The sequence below is a fragment of the Hemiscyllium ocellatum genome, chromosome 21 (assembly GCF_020745735.1).
Source record: "Hemiscyllium ocellatum isolate sHemOce1 chromosome 21, sHemOce1.pat.X.cur, whole genome shotgun sequence".
Taxonomy (NCBI): Eukaryota; Metazoa; Chordata; class Chondrichthyes; order Orectolobiformes; family Hemiscylliidae; genus Hemiscyllium; species Hemiscyllium ocellatum.
In genome coordinates this window covers 30,388,382-30,402,329 of record NC_083421.1, presented here as the reverse complement: position 1 = coordinate 30,402,329, position 13,948 = coordinate 30,388,382, and positions in this window count along the sequence as shown.

The window sequence follows — 13,948 nt, the reverse complement described above, 5'->3', positions numbered from 1 at the left end:
GAGAGTTTGTGTTTTGTCTGGCTGAGCTGTATTATTATTACTTATCAGTTTGTTGTTAGTTATTATTTGTTGAGTTAAGTAGTTGAGTTTTTTTGTATACACATATTTATACATTTGTACATGAGGGCAGTTTGGGTTTTTTAGGTTTTTTGGTGTGCTTTCTGTGTATTGTTTTGAATTGTTTTGCTTTGTATTTGTTTAATTTTTTTAAAAAATTCCAATAAAATTATATGGATAAGCAACTCAATCCTTGAGATTCTCCTTCCTGTGAAACAGTGGAAGCTATTTATCTCTCAAATTACAGAGTGCCCTGTTACTAAACATTTCTATTTTGCTGTCCATAACCAATACAGTCCCTGCCTCTGGACAGCCTTCTGAGATATAGTGCCTGGATTTGCATTATGGCAGTCTTTGCTCTATATTTTTTTCATTCTCACAAGTAGTGAGTATATTGTACCCCGGACAGGGCCATTGTCAGTGGAACTTCCTTCTCAACCTAATATTGTCAAAGTTAACCTTAAAAACTTGAATCAGCCTTTCATCTGCCTCTTTACTTTGTTAATGGCTCTGGAAATCAGCTCTCTGATTTCACTCTCACAGACCACTCCTTGTTCTATAGACTTCCAGAATAATTCCTTCTCAATCACTGCATGAAATTCCTTTACTCATCAACTACCTGACTTAAGTGAATACTTTGTTAAAGCAGTTTCCTATAAAACTGGACCTGAGCTTACTTTGTACATAAATAAAAACCTCCTGGAATATTACAAATGCAATATTCTGTTGATCTGGACTTCAGCATTTAACCTGTGAAGCATAAAAAAAGAGATGAACATACAACTAACATCAAACAGCCTATGATCTCTTGGATTTGCACGTTTTGAGAAGATTTGTAGCTCATGTTGAGGTTCTGGATGTAGGTTTGCTAGGTTTGCTCGTTGAGCTGGTAGGTTCAATTTCACCAAAATAGATAACATAATCAGTGAGCCTCCAGATGACGCACTGGTGGTATGGCCTGCTTTTTATTATGGCCCATCTAGAACGCATGGCATTCCAACTGGAACTCTTTAACCAATACATTGACTTGGATCCCATTTATCACCCCTGAGAAAAAGAACAGGAAATAACATCAGCATCGGTAATGACATCACAGACCCAAGGAAGCCTAAACACATACATAGAAAGTGGGCCATGCCACCAGTCCTTTATTCAGAGTCTCACTGATGTTTCCTAATTTGGTGACAAAACATCTGAAATTGAACCTTCCCGCCCAGCGAGCAAACCTACATCCAGGATCTCTTGGATGGTTGCAATCCCTTTACCTGTCAAATGTGAAATATATTTATGTCATCATATTGTTGCAGTATGTGGTTTGAACTGGAATCCTAATTTATTCATTGATTCCTGGCACATGTTCTGATATAGGATCTGCTCTGCTCTGTGGTAACTTAGAAGTACCAAATAAGGACTTACTCTTGAACAATCTGCCTTCCTTCTTCCTCCTCTTAAATTTCAACCAAAGTATTCCTCCATTTCTTCCATTTGAAGCAAGTGGCAGTCACTTTGAATTATTGGACAAACAAACTTTTTTTTCCTGAAAAATGGATCAATTATTAATACTCAGCCTACTGAAGACAGATGTCTACTGTGTATTAAAATGAATTTCCAGCAACTTAAATTTATAAATCATGTGCCAAATGCTAAATCCTTAATTTAAAAATCCTTACGTAGCAATTTAACATCCAATTTTACCCAATTTGAAAGCAAGAAGCTATTGAATGTTTCCTCTGTTTCATCAACAGATAAGTGAGCTTTTTTTGACTACTTTTTTTTGCGCCAATAAATATTAAAACACTTTTATAAATATTCCACCTCACTTAAGTCAGCACCAAAATAATACTTCCTTTCAATAACACTTACAAGAGCCAGAATAACAGCATCTGTGTTGTACTAAAAGTGAGGAGCTAAAATCGCTGACTGATTTTCAACATCTGAAGAATGGGGGAAGGGCAGTAGACATCCAGACAAGAATATTAAACATAGTGATGGCTTCTGTTTAACAGGCTGCAGGATTGTTTTGGATCAAGAGTGGATGAGAGAATCAGCTCCTCTCCTTTGGCAAAACAAAATGCTGCTTTCCAATAATTTTGAGTCAACATATTTCAAAAGCTCTTTGATAAGTAGCCGCATGACTGGAATCAGAGCATGTGGAGTCAGGGGACAAGTGACAGAATGAATAGCAAACTAGCATAAAAATAAAAGAGACTAGATGTTGAAGATAATTGCCTTGACTGGCAGAAGTTAGAAAATTGTGTTCTACTGGGATCAGTACTGGGACTGCGGTGTCGTGCTATTTTGAAATAATATATTGTATACAGTAAGGGACTATTATTGCTCGCATTTATATTAATGATGTAGACACAGGAATGAACAGCTCACTTTAAAATTTGCAGATGACATTAAATTGTGGAGTAGAGATAACATTAAGGAAAATTGCAACAATATGGAAGAAGGTATATATAAATTGATTGTGCAAATGCCAATAAATTCCATGAGAGGTAGGGGTGAGGATGTGCATTTTTGTGGGAGGCTTAAGCATATCACATAAGGAGAGGTGGTGATGTAATGGTAGTTCAGCAAGCTGGGAAACCAAGCTAGTGTTTCTCAGGGTATGGGTTCAATTGCCCCAGTGATAGATGTTGATTTAATAAAAATCTGGAATAAAAAAGATAGTCTTATGGCCAATTGTGTAGTCATGGTCAATTGTTATTAAAAATTTCTATCATTTAGGAAAGGAGATCTGCCATCCTTACCTGGTCTGGCCTCCATGTGACTCCAGCAATGTATTCGAAATTTCTAAGCAGTACTTATATTCCAAGAGCACATTAAAAAAAAACTTGCCTGAGAAGAATGTAATTAGGAACAAAGTAATTCAAGGGTATAGGACACAAATCTTTAAAAGTTCTAGCATTTGTCAACAATATCATCAAAAATGAAACCAAGTGATTCATTCTTATGGAAATAAAATTGATTAGTAAAGGCAAAGAAAATAAAAATCCCTACTGTGTAGAAACAGGCCTCTTGGCCCAACAAGTCCACACAAACCCTCCAAAGAGTAACCCACCCACTTACCCTACATTTACCCCTGACTCATGCACCTAACCTACACATTCCTGAATATAATGGGCACGTTAGCATGGCCAATTCACCGAACCGCCACATCTTTTGACTGTGGGAGGAAACCAGAGCACCTGAAGGAAACCCACACAGACACAGGAAGAATGTACAAACTCCACACAGATAGTCATTCGAGGCTGGAATTGAACCTGGGTCCCTGGTGATGTGAGGCAGCAGCACTAACCACTGTACCGCCATGCCGCCCCCAAGGGGTCAAAGGTTACAAGACAAAGGGGTTGAAAAATATATCAGCTATAATTGAATGGTGAAGCAGACATGATAGGTCATATAGCCTAATTCTGCTCCTGTATCTTAGGGTCTTACAAAAGGAAGAGAGGTTGACCGAGATTTTATGATCAGCATTGAAGCAATGCTGCTTGGTGCTGACCTCCACAAAAGTAACTTGTGATTATTATTTCCCCTTTCTCATTGACAGTATAAATCTAATGTCAAATCAAGGGTTGACATTTCAGCAATTGAATTATATCAGACTTGAAAGGATAACTTTGTCTCTCTCTGTCTTCCTACAGATGCTGTTAGACTTGCTCTGGCATTTTCTGTTTTTTTTTCTCATTGAAGGGAGGTATTAGTGTGAAAACATTTGTAAAATTTACATTTTATTGAAAAGATATATCCGAGCTTTTACCAGAATATTACCTCAAAACACCTTCACTGGCCCTGAAAAGTGCATTCTATATTTTTGGAATGTCAAGTTCCCCCACAATGATAAAAATGCCTATTTTTAGCAACATAAAACTTTATTTACCTAGAAGTTTGCTTATTATTATTCCAATCATGATATTTGTCCAGTTATACATCCATTTCCTGTCTTCCAGAAATGTCAGAAAGCAAAAAGACATTAGCTAAATTCAAATATTTTACACACAGCAAAGTGCAGATAATTTTGTCACAACTACCACAGCACAAATGCAAACTATTATGTTAAAATTGGTTTTAACTTTGAACAGAATACACTTTGAGTAATATGTACATTTTTGGCATATTGTAAAAGCATATGTAAAAGGCACTACATTATAGATTCCACAAAAGGCTGAACAGACTTAGGGATCATTTCTCTGATTGAGTGAGTTCTGAAAGACTGCTTCATTGAATCCTTTAAAATTATGGAGGCCCAGTTTTCCAGGCTGTGGTAATCTCATGCTGCTGTGGCCCTTTTTTGTCTGATAGATGGGAGCTCTGCATTTCTGAGGGGCGATCCCGCTCAGGGGTCATAGAGTCATAGAGATGTACAGCATGGAAACAGACCCTTTGGTCCAACCGGCCCATGCCGACCAGATATCCCAACCCAATCTAGTCCCACCTGCCAGCACCCGGCCCATATCCCACCAAACCCTTCCTATTCATATACCCATCCAAATGCCTCTTAAATGTTGCAATTGTACCAGCCTCCACCACATCCTCAGCAGATCATTCCATACACATACCACCTTCTGAGTGAAAACGTTGCCCCTTAGGTCTCTTTTATATCTTTCCCCTCCCACCCTAAACCTATGTCCTCTAGTTCTGGACTCCCCGACCCTTCATAATTATGTAAATCTCTATAAGGTCACCCCTCAGCCTCCAATGCTCCAGTGAAAACAGCCCCAGCCTGTAGAGACTCTCCCTGTAGCTCAGATCCTTCAACCCTGGCAACATCCTTGTAAATCTTTTCTGAACCCATTCAAGTTTCACAACATCTTTCCGATAGGAAAGAGACCAGAATTGCTCACAATATTCCAACAGTGGCCTAACCAATGTCCTGTACAGCTGCAACATGACCTCCCAACTCTTGTACTCAATACTTTGACCAATAAAGGAAAGCATAGCAAATGCCTTCTTCACTATCCTTTCTACCTGTGACTCCACTTTCAAGGAGCTATGAACCTGCACTCCAAGGTCTCTTTGCTCAGCAACACTCCCGAGGACCTTCCTATTAAGGTGTATAAGTCCTGCTAATATTTGCTTTCCCAAAATGCAGCACATTGCATTTACCTGAATTAAACTCCATCTACTACTTCTCAGCCCATTGGCCCATCTGGTCCAGATCCTGTTGTAATCTGAGGTAACCCTCTTCGCTGTCCACTACACCTCCAATTTTGGTGTCATCTGCAAACTTATTAACTGTCCCTCTTAAGCTTGCATCCAAATCAGTTATGTAAATGACAAAAGGTAGAGGACCCAGCACCGATCCTTGTGGCACTCCACTAGTCACAGGCTTCCAGTCTGAAAAACAACCCTAGACCACATGCCTTCTACCTTTGGGTGAGTTCTGTATCCAACTGGCAAGTTCTCCTTGTATTCCATGAGATCTCACCCTGCTAATCCCATGGGAAACCTTGTCAAATGCCTTACTGAAGTCCTTATCGATCACATCCACTGCTCTGCCCTCATCAATCTGTTTTGTTACTTCTTCAAAAAACTCAATCAAGTTTGTGAGACATGATTTACCATTTACAAAGCCATGTTAACTATCCTGAATCACTCATTGCCTTTCCAAATACATGTATGTCCTGTCCCTCAGGATTCCTTCCAACAACTTGCCCACCACCGAGGTCAGACTCACCTAAGGTTCCCTGGCTTGTCTTTACCGCCCTTCTTAAATAGTGGCACCACGTTGCCAACCTCCAGCCTTCCAGCACCTCACCTGTGATTATCGATGATACAAATATCTCAGCAAGAGACCCAGCAATCACTTCTTTAGCTTCCCACAGAGTTCTCAGGTACACCTGATCAGGTCCTGGGGATTTATCTACTTTTAACCATTTCAAGACATCCAGCACTTCCTCCTCTGTAATCTGGGCATTTTGCAAAATGTCACCATCTATTTCCCTACGGTCTATATCTTCCATATCCTTTTCCACAGTAAATACTGATGCAAAATATTCATTTAGTATCTACTCCATTTTCTGTGGCTCCACACAAAGGCTGCCTTGCTGATCTTTGAGGGGCCCTATTCTCTTTTGTCCTTAATATATTTGCAAAAACCCTTTGGATTCTCCTTAATTCTATTTTCCAAAGCTATTTCATGTCCCCATTTTGCCCTCCTGATTTCCCTCTTAAGTATACTCCTACTTTCTTTATACTCTTCTGAGGATTCACTCGATCTATCCTGTCTATACCTGACATATGCTTCCATCTTTTTCTTAACCAAACTCTCAATTTCTTTAGTCATCCAGCATTCCCTATACCTCCCAGCCTTCCCTTTCACCCTGACAGAAATATACTTTCTCTGGATTCTTGTTATCTAATTTCTGAAGGCTTACCATTTTCCAGCGAACATCTGCCTCCAATCAGCTTTCGAAAGTTCTTGCCTAATACCTTCTAATTTTCTCCAATTTAGAACTTCAACTTTTAGATCTGGTCTATCCTTTTCCATCACTATTTTAAAACAAATGGAATTAGGGTCGCTGGCCCCAAAGTGCTCCCCCACTGACACCTCAGTCACGTGCCCTGCCTTATTTCTCAAGAGTAGGTCAGGTTTTGCACCTTCTCTAGTAGGTACATCCACATACTGAATCAGAAAATTGTCTTGTACACACTTAAGAATTCCTCTCCATCTAAACCTTTAACATTATGGCAGTCCCAGTCAATGTTTGAACGTTAAAATCTGCTACTATTATTACCCTATTATTTAAACAGAGAGCTGAGATCTCCTTACAAGTTCGTTTCTCAATTTCCCTCTGACTGTTGGGGGGGTCTATAATACAATCCCAATAAGGTGATCATCCCTTTCTTATTTCTCAGTTCCACCCAAATAACTTCCCTGGATGTATTTCCGGGAATATCCTCCCTCAGCACAGCTGTAATGCTATCCCTTATCAAAAATGCCACTCCCTCTCCTCTCTTGCCTCCCTTTCTATCCTTCCTGTAGCATTTGTATCCTGGAACATTAAGCTGCCAGTCCTGCCCATCCCTGAGCCATGTTTCCGTAATTGTTATGATGTCCCAGTCCCATGTTCATAACCATACCCTGAGTTCATTTGCCCCTTGTTAGGCCCCTTGCATTGAAATAAATGCAGTTTAATTTATTAGTCCCTGTCCCTGCCTGTCCTGACTGTTTGACTCATGTCTGTTCTTAGCTGTACCTGTCTCAGATCAATCTCTTTCCTCGCTATCTCCCTTGGTCCCACCTCCCATCTTACTAGTTTAAATCCTCCCAAGCAGTTCAAACAAATTTCCCTACCAGTGTATTAGTCCCCTTCCAATTTAGGTGCAATCTGTCCTTCTTGTACAGGTCACTTCTACCCCAAATGAGATTCCAATGATCCAAAAATGTGAATCCTTCTCCCATACACCAGCTCCTCAGCCATGCATTCATCTGCTCTGTCCTCCTATTCTTGCACTCACTAGCTCGTAGCACTGGGAGTAATCCAGATAGTACTACCCTTGAGGACCTCCTTTTTAAATTTTTGCCTAACTCTCTGTAATCTCCCTTCAGAGTCTCAACCTTTTCCCTTCCAATGTCGTTGGTTCCAATGTGGACAATGACCTCCTGCTGGCCCCTCTCCCCCATGCGAACGTTCTGCACCCTCTGTGCGACATCCTTGATCCTGGCACCAGGGAAACAACACACCATTTTGCTTTTTCCCTGCTGGCCACAGAGACGTCTGTCTGTACCTCTGACTATAGAATCCCCTAACACAATTGATTTTTTGGAAGCCGACATACCCCTCGTTACATTAGAGCCAGTCTCAATACCAGAAACTTGGCCCTTCAAATATGTGGAAGTATTCCTTCATTCTGATAGTGTAGACCTACCAGAGGGAGACAAAATGATGGCCATTTTCCTTAGCAGTCAGTTAATGTATTCTGACACTTAAAGGTCCAGTTTGTCACTTTGACAGCTGCCATCAAAGGTTAATGATATACATACCAGGATGCTGAGGTGCCAGATAGGGAGTGGGTTGGAATGCTAGTTAGGTTAGATGACAAGAAGGTAGGATGCCAGATGGGTAGGGTGTAGGAGACTAGGAAGGTGCAGGCTGGGGTGGGGATAGGGTGCATTGTGGGGGAGGGCTTGGGGCCAATTGCTGGGATGCCATTTGTGGATGCCAAGGTGCAAGGTGGCAAGGGAGCAGGTTAAATGTTTAGGAAGGTCCAGATGGGCCAGATAAATTGGCTACACTGAGGTGAGGGAGGAGGGTTGAGTCTGACTAGGCAGTAAAAAGAAAAAAAAGATGATTGGATTTGGTAATAGTTGCCGACGGTCTGATTGAAGGGGTTTGAAGTGTGAGGCATTCAGAGGTGTCAGCTCTGGGAGTGTGGGCATTGGATCCTGGGTTAGGAGGTTTGGGGTCTGGGAGCTATGGCTTTGAGTATCCCGGATGGTTGTCAGATCCCCAGGGATATTGGATCAAGGTCCCAGAGTGTAAGGTATCGGGAGAGGGATGTGAGTGAGGTAGGTTTGGGTTCACTTCAATAATTACTCAGCTGTTGGACAATGCATTTAAAAATCAAATGTTTTCTTGAGTAAGTATTTTACTAAAGTTCATCCGAACCTTGCAAAGTCTCTATTTCTCATGGATACTTTGCAGGATTCCATACCGAGTGGAATTGTCTTGTGGAAAATTAAATTTTCCAGATAATTCCTTCAGAGTGTGCTATGATTGGGGTTCCACAGGATCCCCACTCGTAACTCCCATCTACACGGACTGTCGGGTCAGAAGAAAATCTACCCTGAAGTTTTCTGATAAAATTGATGGAAAGATGTTACCACATCTTTGGGGGTGTCCAAAACTGTTGGGTCATAAATAAAACACTGTATAATAAAATCAGTGTCGATTTCTCATGAAAATCTTCAGCCAAAGTCTGTGCAGAATGTGGAACGACCTGTCTGATGGAGTAGTAGAGGGGAGTAGTGCATGTCAGGGGCATTAGATAAGCACATAAGGGGAAAATGAATAAATAATCCTGTTGATAGGATGGTCGTTAACCTCTGTGTTATAAAATGTTTCTTCATGATATGTGATTTCATGAATTTATTAGCTACTGGTACTTATTAACCACAGATTATTTTCCAGACGTCACATTCCAGGGACTTGAAATAACAGTAAAAGTTTGTTGTACATTTGCAGTTGAGAGTGTGGTGCTGAAAAAGCACAGCAGGTCAGGCAGCATCCGAGGAACAGGAGAATCAATGTTTTGGGCAAAAGCCCTTCATCAGGAATGAGGCTGGGAATCTCGGGAGTGGAGAGATAAATTGGGGTGGGGGTGCTGGAGGGAAGATAACTGAGAGTGTAATACGTGGATGGAGGTGGGAGTAATGGTGATAGGTTGGAGAGGATGGTGGAGCGGATTGTTGGGAAGAAAGATCGACAGGTAGGACAGATCATGAGGGCAGTGCTGGAAGGTTAGAACTGGGATAAGGTGGGAGACGGGAAAATGAGGAAACTGGTGAAATCCACATTGATGCCACGGGGTTGGAGGGTCCCGAGATAGAAGATGAGGCATTCTTCCTCCAGGTGTCCGGTGGGTTAGGGAGTTGCGATGGAGGAGGCCCAGGATCTGCATATTCTTGGCGGATTGCGAGGGGGAGTTGAAGTATTCAGCAATTGGGCGGTGGGTCTGGTTGGTGCAGGTGTTCCAGAGATGTTCACTGAAGTGCTCTGCAAGTATGTGTCCTGTCTCCCTAATGTAGATGAGACTGCATCAGGAGAAATGGGTACAGTAAATGACATGGTAGAAGTGCAGGTGAAACTTTGATGGATGTGGAAGGCTCCTTTGGGGCCTTGGATAGAGATGAAGGGGGGAGGTGTGGCACTGGTTTTGCAGTTCCTGCAGTGGCAGGAGAAGGGGCCAGGAGGAGAAGGTGGTTGTTGTGGGGGGCATGGATTTGACGAGATAGTCATGGAGGGAACGGTCTTTAGAGAAAGTGGATGGGGGGGAGAGGAAACTATATCTCTGGTGGTGAGGTCTATTTGTTGTTGGCGGATATGGTGGAGGATGACGCAATGTAAACAAAGGTTGGTGGGGAGGAAGGTGAGGACCAGGGAGGTCCTGTCCTTGTTGTGGTTGGAGGGGTGGGATTTAAGGGTGGTGGTGTGGCAAGTGGATGAGATGTGATGGAGGACATTATCAACCACGTGGGAGCGGAAATTGTAGTCTTTAAAGAAGGAGGCCATCTGGTGTGTTCTGTGGTGGAACATTTGCAGTATTGGATCTTCTGCATTCTGATAGTCTGCCAATTGTCACCACGAAGTAGCTGGAAGGAGTATGAATAGGATTGTCACCTATTCATTTCATAAAATATCCCAATAATCATCTGGGGTACTCAACCCAATGGAGATAAACCATTGGACAAAATCATTCAGACAATGTGGCTCTGTTTATTAAATGAATTTGTTCAGAAATCACTTTTTGTCAGCCATATACGTGGAATCCCACTATATGAGAATTCATATGAGAATTCAGCTCACATTTTGCATGTTAAGCAGCTGTTTTCTCTTCAGACAAGCACTGACATTTAAAACACAATGCCTGCATACTCTCTCTCTCTCTCTCTCTCTCTGTCCCTCCCCAACAATTTTCCAGCAAGTACAAAGACATGGCTTGGCTGGTGGTGAGAAGGGCACTACCTATGAAATCCTTCTTGTGTACCCTGTTGGTCTGCATCACCACACACTGCCCTCGAAGCAGCTGCAGAGGAGTGTGAGCAGTTGGGACTGTCATACACCCCCTTCTGGGATGTGCTTTTGCAAAGGATGTCTGGAGACAGATGCTGTGGCTTTTGTCGAGGGTCATCCCGAGTAGCTCCATGATGTGGGACTCCATGCTCTATGGTCTGTTTCCTGGGGGACGCACACAGACAAACATCGACCACACCTGGAGGACTGTCAACCCGATCAAAATCGCTGTTTGGTTTGTCCATAACTTATTCATCTTCCAGAACAAAGGGGTTGACTGTGACTGTGGTCAAGAGAGGTTGGAGGAAAGGGTGGTGTGGATAGGTGGGAAGGAAGGTGGACAGGTAGGACAGGTAAAAATGATGGTGTGGTGCTGAGTCTTTACGCTCACCTGGAAAATCCCAGATTGAACCCTCCAACCCGGCACTGCCCTCTTGAAATGCCCTACTCATCCATCTTCCTATGCGCCTTTCCACTCCACCCTCCGCTACAATGTATCACACTCATCCCATCTGCATCTACCTATCGCCTTCCCAGTTACCTTGCCTCCAACCCCTTGACCCCTATTTATTGCTCAGTCCCCTTCTCCCCTCCCCGCATTCCTGATGAAGGGCTTATGACTGAAACTTCGACTCGCCTGTTCCTCGGATGCCGTCTAACCCTCTGTACTTTTCCAGCACCACACCCTTCGACTCTGACTCTCCAGCATCTGAAGTCCTCACTTTCTCCTTGACTGTGTGCTGCAGACTGGTACATTCCAAGAGTCAGTACCACATGCTGAGGGATACACTGAAGCTTGGGACAGCTGCTGCCAAGGAGCAATGGGGGAAAAATCACAATCTAAGGTCTTTCTGCGAAAGTTAATTGGGGATCCATTCAGTTATTGAACCTCTCCTTCCTCCCTTTTGCATCAGGTGTTTGTAAATTCAGTCGTGTTCAGAGATACCTTTGGTTTGTTTGCGGGATCATGTCAAACTCCAACATTTGTTTGTTTCTTCATCAGACCAAACTGCTTCAGTCACTATGCACGTCTCTAAAGATACTTTTATGAAGAAAGTATATTTTTGAAATTAAAAGAAAACTGCAAGGTTTGGACCTTGTCTGTGGATACGTGTGCTGTAGACAGAGCAGCTGTTATGTTCAAAGGAAGTGACAAACTGCACATCTTTAAACCTTCTCATTGTGAAATCAGAAGAACTGCTGAACTCAGCCTAAAGCTAGCCAGGTCACTAATCTTTAAGGATCATATTGGCTTTTACTTTACTGGACTGTAAAAGACTTAATCTGTCCTCCCATTCTGTAACCTATTGGTATGGCTGTAAATGTTACACGTTTTGGAGCATGTTTCTTCTTTTCCAATAAATCAGATCAAATATACCATTCAGTTCTTTTTTTGAAACTGAAAGAAATCTGCCTGCTATGTTCGGGGAACATAAACAGTTGAGCAGTCATTAAATTGCCATATATATCCTTGTCTTAAAGCAAAAACCAGGGGGGATCAGGAGGGTCATTTGACCCCTCATTACTTGATGGCAACACTGTGCAGTTTGTTTTCAGGTTAGACTGCCTGTTTACAAACAGACAATCTTTAATTTGTTGCATGAAAATACAAATATTCACAATGCACCGTGACACTGATAAATCCTTGGTCATGATGACAATTAGCCTCTGATATTTCAAAATAAAAACTATCTGAATGCTAAGTAAGAGACACAGTAACACCGCCTCACAGTAGTGCTTATAATCCACCTGTCAAAGCCCTGTGCTTAAACGTTTGGTACTGTTCTGGCCTCCATTGCCATCGTGGAACTTCAATTCACACGAAGTAATGAAATAAATCCTTTGCCACATGTCCCTTATAATTTAAACTTGTCTTTCACCAGTCTCAATCTCCAGGTCCCAGTCAGCAAATGGAAGAACAAATTACTTCAATCACATTATTGTGTGTGCTTTCTCATCAATTACTGAATTGAGTAATGCCTTTGCTGTACTGAACCATTTTAATTATTCACTTAGCCCTGTACACCTCTGTTGCTGTAAATGAAAGAATTCAAAGCACACACTTGAGAGTTAGGTGAACGTGCTCCAAGAAGCAAACAAGCCTGAAGGCTGAATTTCAAACAATAATTCTTCTGTAATGTGGATCCCTGTACTTCTCAAAATCAAATAGAGGGTTGGGCAACTTGTCTTCTCTTTGTTGCTTGCATTGTCACACAGGCTGAAGGACACAGAAGATGGAAATAGAATTGAATTGTTGCCAAGTGGTGCACATATTTCCAATCCCTGATGTCAATTAGGGATGCAGATATGAGAAACTGTTCCAGAACCAAACCACATTTCCATCTCCAACTTATTTTAATAGGTGCTATTTCAATCAACAAATTCTAAACCCTGTGACAATGAATCCTAATTTATCCTAACATTAAATTTGATGTATTCCAGTGTCATAGAATCTCTACAGTGTGGACATAGGCATTTGGCCCAACAAGTCCACACAAAATCCCACCCAGATCCACTCTCCTACATTTCCCATGACTAATGCACACCCCTGAACACTATGGGCAATTTAATATGGCCAATTCACCTAAATTGCACATCTTTGGACAGTGGGAGGAAACCAGAGTGCTCAAAGGAAACCCACACAGAAACAGGAAGAATGTGCAAACTCTACACAGACCATCACCTGAGGCTGGAATCAAACTCAGGACCATGGCATTATGAGGCAGCAATGCTAACCACTGAGCCACCATGCCACCCCAATGGACTTTTGTTCAAAAATGATGATTTATTTTTGAAGATCGTCAGCTCAATAGTCTACCCTAAAGTGTCTTGCAAAAGTAGTCCAGAAGAGATTGAGTGGTATTGCACATTATGCTTTGAACCTGATGATTGGATTTGAATCTAGGCTCAATCGATGGACTGAAAATGTGTTGCTGGTTAAAGCACAGCAGGTTAGGCAGCATCCAAGGAATAGGAAATTCGACGTTTCGGGCATAAGCCCTTCATCAGGAATGGACTCAATCGATGGACTAGCAATTTCTTTGTTTTGTCACTTCTATGGGCTGTATTTATCCTTTTAGTCCAGTATTTCTTCCTGCTATTTCCTTAAATAGGAAAAGCGCAGTCAAAAATGGCAGTGGCTAAAAATG